The sequence below is a fragment of the Sminthopsis crassicaudata genome, chromosome 5 (genome assembly GCF_048593235.1).
Source record: "Sminthopsis crassicaudata isolate SCR6 chromosome 5, ASM4859323v1, whole genome shotgun sequence".
Classification (NCBI taxonomy): Eukaryota; Metazoa; Chordata; class Mammalia; order Dasyuromorphia; family Dasyuridae; genus Sminthopsis; species Sminthopsis crassicaudata.
In genome coordinates this window covers 61,903,282-61,915,509 of record NC_133621.1, presented here as the reverse complement: position 1 = coordinate 61,915,509, position 12,228 = coordinate 61,903,282, and the positions used below count along the sequence as shown (strand labels likewise).

General features: G+C 33.0%; 1 protein-coding gene across 1 annotated transcript in view; it reads right to left on the bottom strand.

Annotated features, from left to right (window-relative positions):
* The window catches only part of GPR158 (G protein-coupled receptor 158), a 386,759-nt gene that overhangs the window by 203,447 nt on the left and 171,084 nt on the right, over window positions 1-12,228 (bottom strand). The window lies entirely within an intron of this gene.

The following is a 12,228-nucleotide window of genomic DNA, read 5'->3' as shown; positions in this document are numbered from 1 at the left end:
GTTCCAAAATGTGGAAAGCATTACATTTAGCAAATGCCCCAAGTTAATTCCACCTTTTGGTAAACCGTCTCCAAGTCCTACAATTTTGTTGGCAATGGAGGTGGTTTCTTTTAAAGCTTTCTAAATGCAAGCAGCTTGTGATCTCACAGATTCAGTATTTCCAGGATTTGCTTTTCCATCAGGTTCTTTTTTGTCATTACTTCTTCCACCAACTCAGTGGAAATCTCAGTAGAATTTAGTGAATGGTCTTTGACAGATGTTGTGGAAGAAAAACTCAACTCCCTACAGCTAATAAAGTGATGAATCTCTTATTTTACTTTTTTTTTTAATTTCCTTACTTATTTACTTTGGCAGCCTTTCAAACAAAGAATATAAAGTCTGTCACTGTTACCACATTCAAAGTTTTTCTAGCTTGATAAACCTTGAAAGTGTGTGTTCTACTGGCATAAATTTCAAGTGCCCCAAATCTCCTCAATGCAATCATGATATGTCATACTAGAATTTGACTGGTTTCAATCAACCTTCCTTCACTTTCTTTTTTTTAATTGACCTCCAATTCTTTTATTTCTTTTTTTTAATTAAAGCTTCTTATTTTTAAAAAAACATATGCATAGATAATTCTGCAACATTACCCCTTGCAAAACCTTGTGTTCCGGTTTTTCCCTCCTTTCTTCACTCCCCTCTCTTAGATGGCAAGTAATCCAACATATGTTAAACATGGTAGAAATATATATCAGTCACTTTCCAGGAATCTCAATAAAAATTATACTTGGCTCATATCAGATTTTGATGATCATTATCATCATAGCATCAAATGCTGACAAAACTATACTTTCAGAAAAATATTTAAAGTAGTCATTTTAGCAAATGGTGCCAGAAATAATTTTGTACATTATCAATTCCACGGGGAAATGGAGAAGATGATTTCTCTCCATGAATTTTCATAGCATAGTAGAGAATGAATACTCGTATTCCTACACCTTCTTCAGCTGCCACTTCCACCTGTTCCATTTCTCTCCCATCCTCCTACATATTACTAAATTTCAGGCAAGGGAAAAGAGAACTGGGAGCAAACTAAAGCTGTAACTCCAGCTGGCAATTACAACAATAGTGCTTAGTAGAGCAATGACTCTTAACTAAGAATGCTGGTACCTTAAAGGAAATTTGTTGGGGGAATGGAAGGAGGAGAAGAAGAGAAGATAATTTGTAATCTGGAAGGTCTTGGATTCTAATGCCCAAATGCTGCAGCATTTTATTGACCCAAGAAACATCCTTTAAAGGAATGCCATGGGTTCCCAGGCCTGATAGAAATACAATGTAACCCTATAATATCCAGCAATCCTGAAAGACAAGATGATTCCTCATTCAGAAAAACCCTCAATAAGAATTAGCAGGAGGATAGGAAATACAAAAATAACAGAAAGCAACCATAGGTCACAGGTGTATGACAATGACCAAACTCTATGGGTAGTAAACCTAGGCCAGATGAGGAATCAGATCTATCTTTCTGGATATCAGTGCTCTGGGTCAAAGCTCCAATTATCCCTCTCTAGTTTCATGTCTGGGGATCAGTCCCTAAATTGAGTCTCAGCTCTGTCACCAAAACTTTATTACTTTATGTTCTAGATTTTTAAAGAAAATTTAAATTGGCTATTAGAGTAAATACCATTGATCATTTCTTCCCACACATGTTGAATTTTCCATTTGAAATAAAAGATGAATAACTATCAGTTTCTGCTTATAGTTCAGAAAACTCTGATGATGAACTAGCCTTAGGAAGAGAAAACAGCTACTATATTTTTAGTTACTTCTAAACATATACTCCAAGGGCCTACATCAGATGTTCCTATACATTCTTGGTTCACAATTTCCTTATTATCAAAGTAAGTTTTCCCACTAAATAAATTCCATTTATTAAGTACTTAAGTGCAAACTATATTGTACATATTTATGTCCTAATAATTTAGTAGCCAATTTGAAAAAAACTAATATAAATAAAAGGAAAATAATATTTTATTGCATTCTTAAATAACTACACTTAATAATGGAATTTGTGTGCCTTTTGGATGCAGCTCAGCTTCTGAAACCTTGAGACCAGATTGAAAAATATCACCTTTGTTTCCCATTCCATATTGATTTCCTTTTTATCACAGCAACTGTCCTAAAAACTCTGCTTCACAAAGATCTGATGTCATAAATGAAAGCAGTTTAAGAAGTTACTGATGTAGTCAAAAGTACAAGGAAGCAAAAATGCATCTCAAACATCCAAATATGTGACTGAAAGGAATATAATATTATCGAATGTTGAATGTGTGAAGTCTCTCAAGCTAGTAGCTCCTCAGATATCCAACAGACGTGGAGTAAATCTGTCTTTACCTCCAAAATTTTAATATCCCATGACATCCTGTCAGTTTGTCTAAGATATCCTGAGATGATCATGGGGCCTCATTTGAGAAATAGTCCTTAGATAGAAGTATTCTAGTCTTCTTTGTGTAATTCAGTGACAAAAATTATTGCCTCTGAAGATAGAAGTCAATGAGATGAAAACATGTACTAAGTAATTATATCGAGTCAATGTGACATAGAGCTTAAGTAAAACTATTTGACAGAATAAAAGAATAGTTAATAAATTCAAAACCTAATCTTCTAGGAAGATTTCTGTCTTAAGTCAGTGACTGGGTTAAGTAGGGGACATTATTTAATTTCAATCTATTCTTGTATTCCTCAGTCCTAATAGCAAACCAGACTCTAGGAACAGGTTATTATGTGCCTGTGAGGGCTATATGGTAAAATGGACAAAGAACTGGACTAAAAGTTAGGAAGAGCTGAATTCCAATCTTAACAGAAACTCTGTATAGACCTGGAAAAATCAGATGAGGAGTCAGATCTATCTTTCTGGATATTAGTGCTCTGGGTCAAAGCTCCAATTATCCCTCTCTAGTTTCATGTCTGGGAATCAGTCCCTAAATTGAGTCTCATCTGTAATTTATTTGAGCCTCATCTGTAAAATGGAAACAATAATAGACCTATTTCACAGGGTTAATAAGAGGATTCAATGTCATATCTTGCTTGTAAGGATCAAAGGATTTAATATTTGTAAAATACTTTGCAAATTTTGAAGCATTATATAAATGCTAGTAATAATAACAGCAATACTTTTTTTTAATAAATCAAAGCCTTGCTGGCACTATTAGATACAAAAACAAAGACTACATTTCAGAGTAATAGCCTGGATGTGCAAATTCATCCACCTTTAATATAGACATTCCTCTTCAGCTTTGTAACCATTCCTACCTGTAGATTATATGTCTTTCTTTTTTCTTTTAAATTTACATCCTGGGAAGGCAAGAATATTATCTTTACTGTGCAAAGTCCTTAAATCCCCACATACAGTGATGTGTATAAGATTAAAAACCGTGAATGTAAAAAATGCATATTATTAAATATGCAATATTAGAAATTAAATAAAATATCAACTTATAGAATATTTTAATTTGGAGAAAAATCACTCTAAGAAGAATTCAGAGTGCTGTGTTTTCAATATAACAGCTTGATAAAGAATTCCAAATTGAGTTATATATTGTTAAACTAAAAGATTTTAAAATCACCCCTTTTACACAAAATTATAAACAAATTCATTTTAAGGAATAACAAGACAGGCATATGAAACATGATAATGTGGGAAAAGAAGGAAGTCTTGGTGCTAGCAAATTTCAAAGTCAATATATTCTCTACTCAGCTGCCAAGAAAAATTTTCTAAAAGAAGAGTCCAACTATGTCAACTCTCTCCTCAGTGAGCTCCAGTGGTTCTTTATTACTTCAGGAATCAAATATAAACTTCTCTGCTTGGCATTCCAAGCTTTTCTTAGCCTGAACCCTTCCTACCTTTCTAGTCTTCTTACATTTTATTCTCCCCCATACACTATATAACCCAGGTAAGGTATTTGGTTTTATCTATTTGCTGACCTTCAGACACAGCACTCCATCCTAGGCTCCATGTGTTGTCAAGCTTTCTGTTATTCCTAGAATGCTTTGCCTCCTTGCCTTCATTTAATGGTTTCACTGGTTTCATTTATGACTTAGATCAAATCCCAACTTTAACAAGAAACTTTTGCAACTCCTCCAGGTGCTAATGCTTCTTTTTGAGTACTTACCATCTAGTAAGTATATTTTAGTAATATTTAGTATATTTTTAGTATATATTTAGTAAGTACTAGTTATTTTCATATTGTTTTCCCTATTAAAAATAAGCTTCTTGAGGGCAGAAACTGTTTTGGCCTTTCCTTATCTTCCTACACTTATATCTAGTGCTATTTCTAATGGATAGTACTTAATAGTTCTTGTTGACTAATTGCTAAGTAACAATTATCAAAGTTATCTGGTATTAGGTAAAAATAAGTGGATAAATAGAACAGATTACATAGTCAAGATTTAGCAATAACCTAGTTTTCAACAAAACTTAGAACACAAAAAATTGGAGAAGAGACTGTGATAAAAAAAAACACTAGAAAAACTGAAAATGCAGTTTGTCCAAAGATAGATTTAGATTAGCATTTTCAATTTTCTACTTCAGTAATTTCCAAATAGGCAAAGTAAATATAAAAACAAATACAATAAAATGGATAATAATTTATATCTTTTACAATTATGGATAAAGAAAAATCTTAATAATAAAAAGATAGAAAAAATGAGATTCAAAATAAACAATCCATCTTATATAAAATTAAGAAGTTTTTACAAATACATTATTCATAGACAGAGTCAGAGAAAAATATGTTTTGGGGGAGTGAAAATATTAAATTCAATAGTTCTAATAAAAATGTTGCAGTCAAAATTTATGAGGAATTGACATGAAACAACAAAAAGATAAAGAATTGTTGCCCAATAGGCAAGTGGTCAAAGATATCAATGATTTCCAAATGAGGAAATATGAACTATCAATTAAAACCTGAAGAGATGATCAGAGAAAGGAGAACTGAAACAACCATGAAGAATTAATTTTCACCAAACAAGGGAAAAAAAGATGTTAAAGATGGGAAAATTCATTGTTAGAGGAGCTATGAAAAGATAGGCAACATTATTCATCAGTGGCAGAACCTTGAAATGTGGAAAACAATATATAGTTTTTCAAGAAAAGGTGCTAAATTGTTCATACCCCTTGACCTAGAGATTTCACTTGGGTCTATATTCCAAGAAATTTATTGATGTTAAAACTATCAATATGAACAAAAGTATTTTCAGCAACATTAGTTGTCATAAGAAAATGCTGAAAATAAAATGTCTTTTAAATTGGAAAATAGCTAGGAAAAATATGGTATACAATGAAATGTCATTAACCCAAACAGAATGACAGATTTGAAGAATTTAGAGAAACAAAAGGAAATCAGATACTAAGTGATACAAATTTAAAAAAGAAAAGAATAAAGTGAAAAATGATATACTAATGTAAATGAAAACAATAATGACAATGAACAAAGAAAAGTAATAAAGGTCAGTTAAATGACAATAGCCATTGTTGATATCCTACTACCAAACTTAAAGGATATATTTCTTTTTCTTTGTGATGTATGTATTATTGTAAAATAAAATCATTAATAAATTTAAGGAGAAAGATAGGGAAAAAAAAACACATTCCTTTGATTCCCCTGCTTCTAAATGAATAAAGTTTGAATAAAAAAGAGCTATCTCTGTGTTTAATGATGACCAACTACTGTAAGAAAAACCAAATTATAGTTAAGACAACAAAACATAAATACAGGTTCCCAAAGGCCCAGAGAATCACAAGTGAGTTACAAATTCTAATCCTAAATTAGTTGCCCGGATATTGGAAAGCATTTTTCCATTGAAATAGAAATTCAATTCCTGCCAAAATCCTAGAATGTATTATCTGGAAGGTATTCCATTGGTATTCATATAACAATATCCAGTTCATTATAAAACAATTAATGGGAGAAAATGGATAAAGGTAGCATAGAATGTAAAGATGTAGAAAAGAAGGTACCAGAGGTTTGTTCACATTGATTCATCAAAATAGCATCAAAGTACTAAAATATTTCAGAATATCCCATTTTTCTTTCCTCTAGGGCTCTGCTAGGTACCTGGCTAGATCATGTGATAAAATTATTTGATTTTAGGAATTAATGACAGGATTAGTACCATTCACCACTAGAATCAGCTTTCTCAGCTCTCAATCTTAGCTCCCTTTATTATGCTACTAATGTTCTTCCTGGTCTACTAGATTTATTGAATTGAGAGTTACTCATACTTAGAGAGAAAGCTTTCCTCAGATGCTTGTGTAGTCAGTTGGATAATTCAGAACTGGCTGAATGATTGGGCTCAATGAGTGGTCAAATTGGATTGTTTTTAGAGGAGCATTGAATTGCATTGAAAAAAGTTTTTTTGTGATCTTTGACTTTACAGAGAAGTTCTGGTTATAGGAAATACATATAAAAGGAAACAAGTCCCTGTCCTTAAGGAGCTTAAATTCTAATGAGAGAACATACGCATAGGTAGGGGAATGGTGAAGAAATTGTAGGAAGTTAATGTGGTAGCTTGTCTCCTAACAGTTGGAGGCAAAAGACTCTATGGGACACACAAAAATGGAGTCCTAGTTTTTGTTTTGTTTTGTTTTGCTTTGTTTGGGGAGAGAATTATTGGAAAGCATTAACAGTAGAACATAAACTAGATGAGAAAACTTTGTTCCCTACTAAATAAAACAAAAAGCTCACTAATCAAGCCCATAGGGAACCATGAGAGTAACATAATCAATACTAACATAAGAATATTCAGTTTATCAAATGTGGTGAAGAAGAGCAGATACAAAGACACCAATTAGGATTCTATTGCAATGGTCTAGTAGAGAGATGAAAGGAAAGTATTGGGAATGTTTAGTCTGAAAAAGAGATTGAAAAAGGAAAGAAGAACTGTGTTCAAGTATTGTACAAGAAGTGTTTTCTCCTTTTTCACTCAAGGGAACAAAAGTAGGAAGAGACAGAGTTTGCCATTATGGAGAGCAATTTGGAACTATGCCCAAAGAGCTATAAAAATGTGTATACTCTTGACCCAGCAATAGCTCGACTAGGTCTGTATCCCAAAAAGATAATTAAAAATTGAAAAGGAGCCACATGCAGAAAAATATTTATAGCAATTCTCTTTATAGTGGCAAAGAATTGGAAATAGAGGAATGCCCATCAATTAGGGAATGGCTGAAAAAAAATTATGGTAGATGACTGTAATCAATATTATTGTTTCATAAGAAATGATGAGCAGGCAGATTTCAGAAAAACTTAGAAAGACTTAGATGAACTAATGCCAAATGAAGTGAGCAAAACCAGAAGAACATTGAACAAAGTAACAGCAGCATTGTGTGTGTGACCAGCTTTGATAGACTGTGCTCTTCTCAACAATACAAATGATCTAAGTCAAAATAATTCTAAAAGACTTATGAAGGACAATGCTATCTACATCCAGAGAAAGAACTATAGAGTCTGAATGCAGATTGAAGCATACTATTTTCACTTTTTTGGTTTTTTTTTTAATTTCTCATGTTTTTTCCCTATTGTTCTGATTTTTCTTTTGCAATATGACTATATGGAAATTTGTTTAATATGATTGCACATGTGTAACCTACACGAGATTGATTGTCATCTTGGGGAAGGATGGGGGTAGGAAGGTAGAAAAAAATGGAAATTAAAATATTATAGAAAAGTAAATGTCAAAAACTAATAAATTATTTTTAAAAAAGAAAAAAAATCAAAGAAAGGAAGTTTCAGGGAGTCATTTATTCACCTGGATGAAAGAAGAAACTTGCTAACATTTAGAGCTATGCAAAACAAAAAAAAAAGGCTTCCTTGGAAACCCAAAAGAAAAGTAAGATCCACTAAGATAATCTTAAGGATAATTGATCAAGCCGAGATGACTATTAGTTGGAGATGCTGTGTAAATTTTCATTCTGATATAGGTCAAGCAAATGGTCTCTTAAGTCCCTTCCAACTCTAAAATTTGTTGTGATCATCCATTTAGCATATATCAAAACCTTATGTTTACAAATATCAATTAAGTTTCTAGAAGAGGACATAAAGAAATATATTTAATTAATTCATAATTTAGGCAAACTATAGTGCTACATTGAGTTCTAGATTCTTGGAGTAGTGCTATATGAGACAAAGTGCAAGAAAGGAAGATAATAGGCATTTGCTTATTTGCTGATAATCAGTCCTACTCAAAATTTGGAAATAAGTAAAGTTTGTACCTAGGAATCCCCTAAGCTGGGCCCATTTTCCACAGATTTTTACCTTCCTCGATTTTTGAAAATAGATTCTGCACAATGGATGATCTTAACCTTTTTGTAAAATGATGGTCTACTGAAAACTATGAACCCATTCTAAAAATAATGCTTTGGAAAGAAAGTCATAATTAAAGGAAATGCTAATTTTCTGTTAGAAGTTAGTGAAAATAAAGCTATAACTTTATTTTCTTTTTTTAATTTTTATTTAAAACTTTTTATTGTCAAAACATATGCATAGTTTTCAACATTACCCTTGAAAAACCTTGTGTTTCAAACATTTTTCTCCTTCCTTTTCCCCCATCTCCTTCCTGGCAAGTAATCCAACATATGTTAAACAAGTGCCATTTTTCTATACATATTTCCATAATTATAATGCTACCCCAGAAAAGCAGATCAAAAAGGGAAAAAAGAGAAAGAAAACAAAATGGAAGCAAACAACAACAAAAAAGTGAAAATACTATGTTGTGATCCATACTCAGTCCCCACAATCCTCTCTCTGGGTGCAGATTGCTGTGTCTAATATAAACCTCACTGTTGAAGAGCCATGTCCATGAGAACTGATCACCGAATAATCTTATGGTTGCTATGTACAGTCATTTCTTGGTTCTATTCACTTCATTTAGCATCAGTTCATGTAAGTTTCTTCAGACCTTTTTGAAATCATCCTGCTGATCATTTTTTATGCAAAAGCAATATTTCATAACATTCATATACCATAACTTTTTTAGCCATTCTTCAACTGATGGACCTCCATTCAGTTTCCAGTTCCTTGAAACTACAAAAAGGACATGTAGGTCCTTTTCCCTTTTTTATGATCTCTTGCCCAATAGATATGATACATGCCCAGTAGAAACACTGCTGGATCAAAGGGTATGCATAGTTTGAAAGCCCTTTGAACTTCCATATTTCACTTCAGAATGGTTGGATCAGTACACAACTCTATCAACAATGTATTAGTGTCCTAGTTTTCCCACATCCCCTCCAAAAATTTATCATTATCTTTTCCTGTCATCTCAGCTAATCTGAAAGGACACATACAATATTTGATATAACTATTTTCAATTCAGGTTCACAGATCCTCTGAAATCTATGGCATATGGAATGCAGACTCCAACTTAAGAAACTCTGCTCTATATGATGGAATACTATTGTGCCATAAGAAAGGATGAGCTGGTTGACTTTAGAAAAGCATAAAAAGACTTGCATGAAATAATGAAGAATGAAATGAGCAGAACCAAGATAACATTATATATAATAATAGCAAGGGGAATGATCAAATTATTATGAGTATTATACTCAAATCATCTACAAAGAACCCATGAAAGAAGATGCTATCTACCTCCAAAGAAAGAACAGATAAATCGAAGTATGCATAGTACGGTTTTACATATAGATATGTCTTTGGATACATAGAAATATATAAACTTATACACATGTGTATGCTTATACATATACATGTTTTTTATATATTTATATGTATACGCACATATACATGTGTGTCTATGTTAAGTGATCTTATATAGGATGGAATGAGGAGGGAGAGAGGAAGACAGTTTAAAACTTAAAATGAAAAAAAAATTTAAAAGAATATCTGCTTTTATAGACTTCAGTTTCTTTCCCAGTCACTCCTATTACTGTGACAACTAGGTCTCTAGCACCAAGGTTTATTATGACAGGGTAACTATTTGTATGTATCAATTGCTTGCAAGCCAGGTATAATTTGGTCATTATCCTTGCTATTATTGTATATAATGTTCTCTTAGTTCTACTTATTTCATTCTTCATCTTTTCATGGACTTACATGGACTATCTCAAAATATACACCAGTCAATCAAAGCCAATTTGAAAATAAATACATCTGAATTACAGTATTTCCCCTAGAAGAGGGAGGATATTTTCATTGGAAACTGAATTTATTGCAAATTAAGACAACTCTGAGATACCACTACACACCTGTCAGATTGGCTAAGATGACAGGAACAAATAATGATGAATATTGGAGGGGATGTGGGAAAACTGGGACACTAATACATTGTTAGTAGAGTTGTGAAAGAATCCAGCCATTCTGGAGAGCAATTTGGAACTATGGGCAAAGGGCTATCAAACTATGTATATCTTTTGATCCAGCAGTGTCTCTACTGGATTTGTATCCCAAAGAAATCATAAAGGAACGAAAGAGACCCATATGTGCAAAAAAATCCACTTTTTATAGTGGAAAGAAACTTAAACTTAGTGGGTGCCCATCGGTTGGAGAATGGCTGAATAAATTATCATATATGAATGTTACAGAATATTGTTGTTTCCTAAGAAACAATCAGCAGAATGATTTCAGAGGCCTGGAAGATTTACATGAACTGATGCTAAGTGAAGGGAGTAGAACCAGGAGAGCATTGGACACAGCAACAGCAAGATTATATGATGATCAATTCTGATGGATGTAACTCTCATTAGCAATGAGATGATTTAGGCGAGTTACAATGATCTTGTGATGAAAAGAGCCATCTGCACCCAGAGAGAGGACTGTGGGAACTGAGTGTAGATCACAACATAGTATTTTCACTTGTTGTTGTTTGCATTTTGATGTTTTTTCCTTGTTTTTTCCTTTTTGATCTGATTTTTCTTGTGCAGTATAATAATTGTGAAAGTATGTATAGAAAAATTGCACATCTTTAATATATGGTAGATACTTGCCCTCTTGGGGAGGGAGTGGGGGGAAGGGAGGGAAAATTTTTTGAAAACAGGTTTTGCAAACATGAATGTTGAAAATTATCCATATATATTTTTTGAAAATAAAAAGCTTTAATAAAAAAGAAAAAAACTGAATTTATCCTGAAGCAGAGGGGGATACATGAATAAGGTAGGATTGTCACAAGGCAGTACCTCATTAACCTGGGAATTAACAGTCTCAATTGGAAGAGAAAGCTGTATATCAGTACTTGGTCATCCCGGAATCCTAGTGCTATACACATGTCAAATTTCATTTGCTTAGCTATGACCCACAATTTCAGGAGAGCTGCCAGAAGCAAGGTCCCTAAGCTATCAGTACAAGGTTTTAACATGTCATTTGAACGTATCTTTAATAGTTTACACAAAACCTTTGGATCACAGTAAAACTTTAAGTCCCACGCGTTCACATTTTTAACAAAAATCATTATAGTAATATTCCTTATATATCTAAGGAATTTGGGCCATATCATATCTTATTTTACTAGGATCCAGAAAGGTCAAGCACAAGGCTGGTATTATGCAAAACAACAAAGTACATTAGGTTTCTCCTTCCAATCTTAGATTCTTACAAGCACTGAAACCCTTGGAAAAATCATTAAACTCCTCCAGCCTCAGTTTCCCCTTCTGTAAAATGGAGAAGACAATAGTACCTACCCACCTATCAGAGTTGTCTCCTCTCTTTTCATACCTCAGGCCAAACACAACAGTGAATTCCTGTTGTCTATCTGGATGCTGAAGGACTCCAAGAGGAAAGACAGTGAAATGAGTTTAGAATCAGAAATACCTAGATGAAAATCCTATTTCAGAAATTTACTAGTTGTATGATCTTGGACAAATTATGCAACCTTAGGTCCTTTATCTATAAAATGAGAATAATGCTACCTGTGATAACTCACAGGATTGCTGTGAAGATCAATTGATTTCATAGAATAAGAGATTCAGAGCTGCAAGAGACCTTAAAAGTTACTCTGTGAAACCCCTCATTGTATAGATGAGAAAACTGAGGCCCCTAGTTGAAATGACTTGTCCAAAGTGGCAAAATGTTAGTAGCTGAGTCAAAACTTAAATTCAGATCTCCTGGAATGCAAGCACAGCTTTCTATCATGCTCTGCTTCATAAATGTCAGTTATTGTTATTAGTTGTTATTTTTATGCTGCTGCAAAGCTTTTTCCTTTAAAGTGTGCTCTAATCCTATATTTCTACCCCTTAGAACT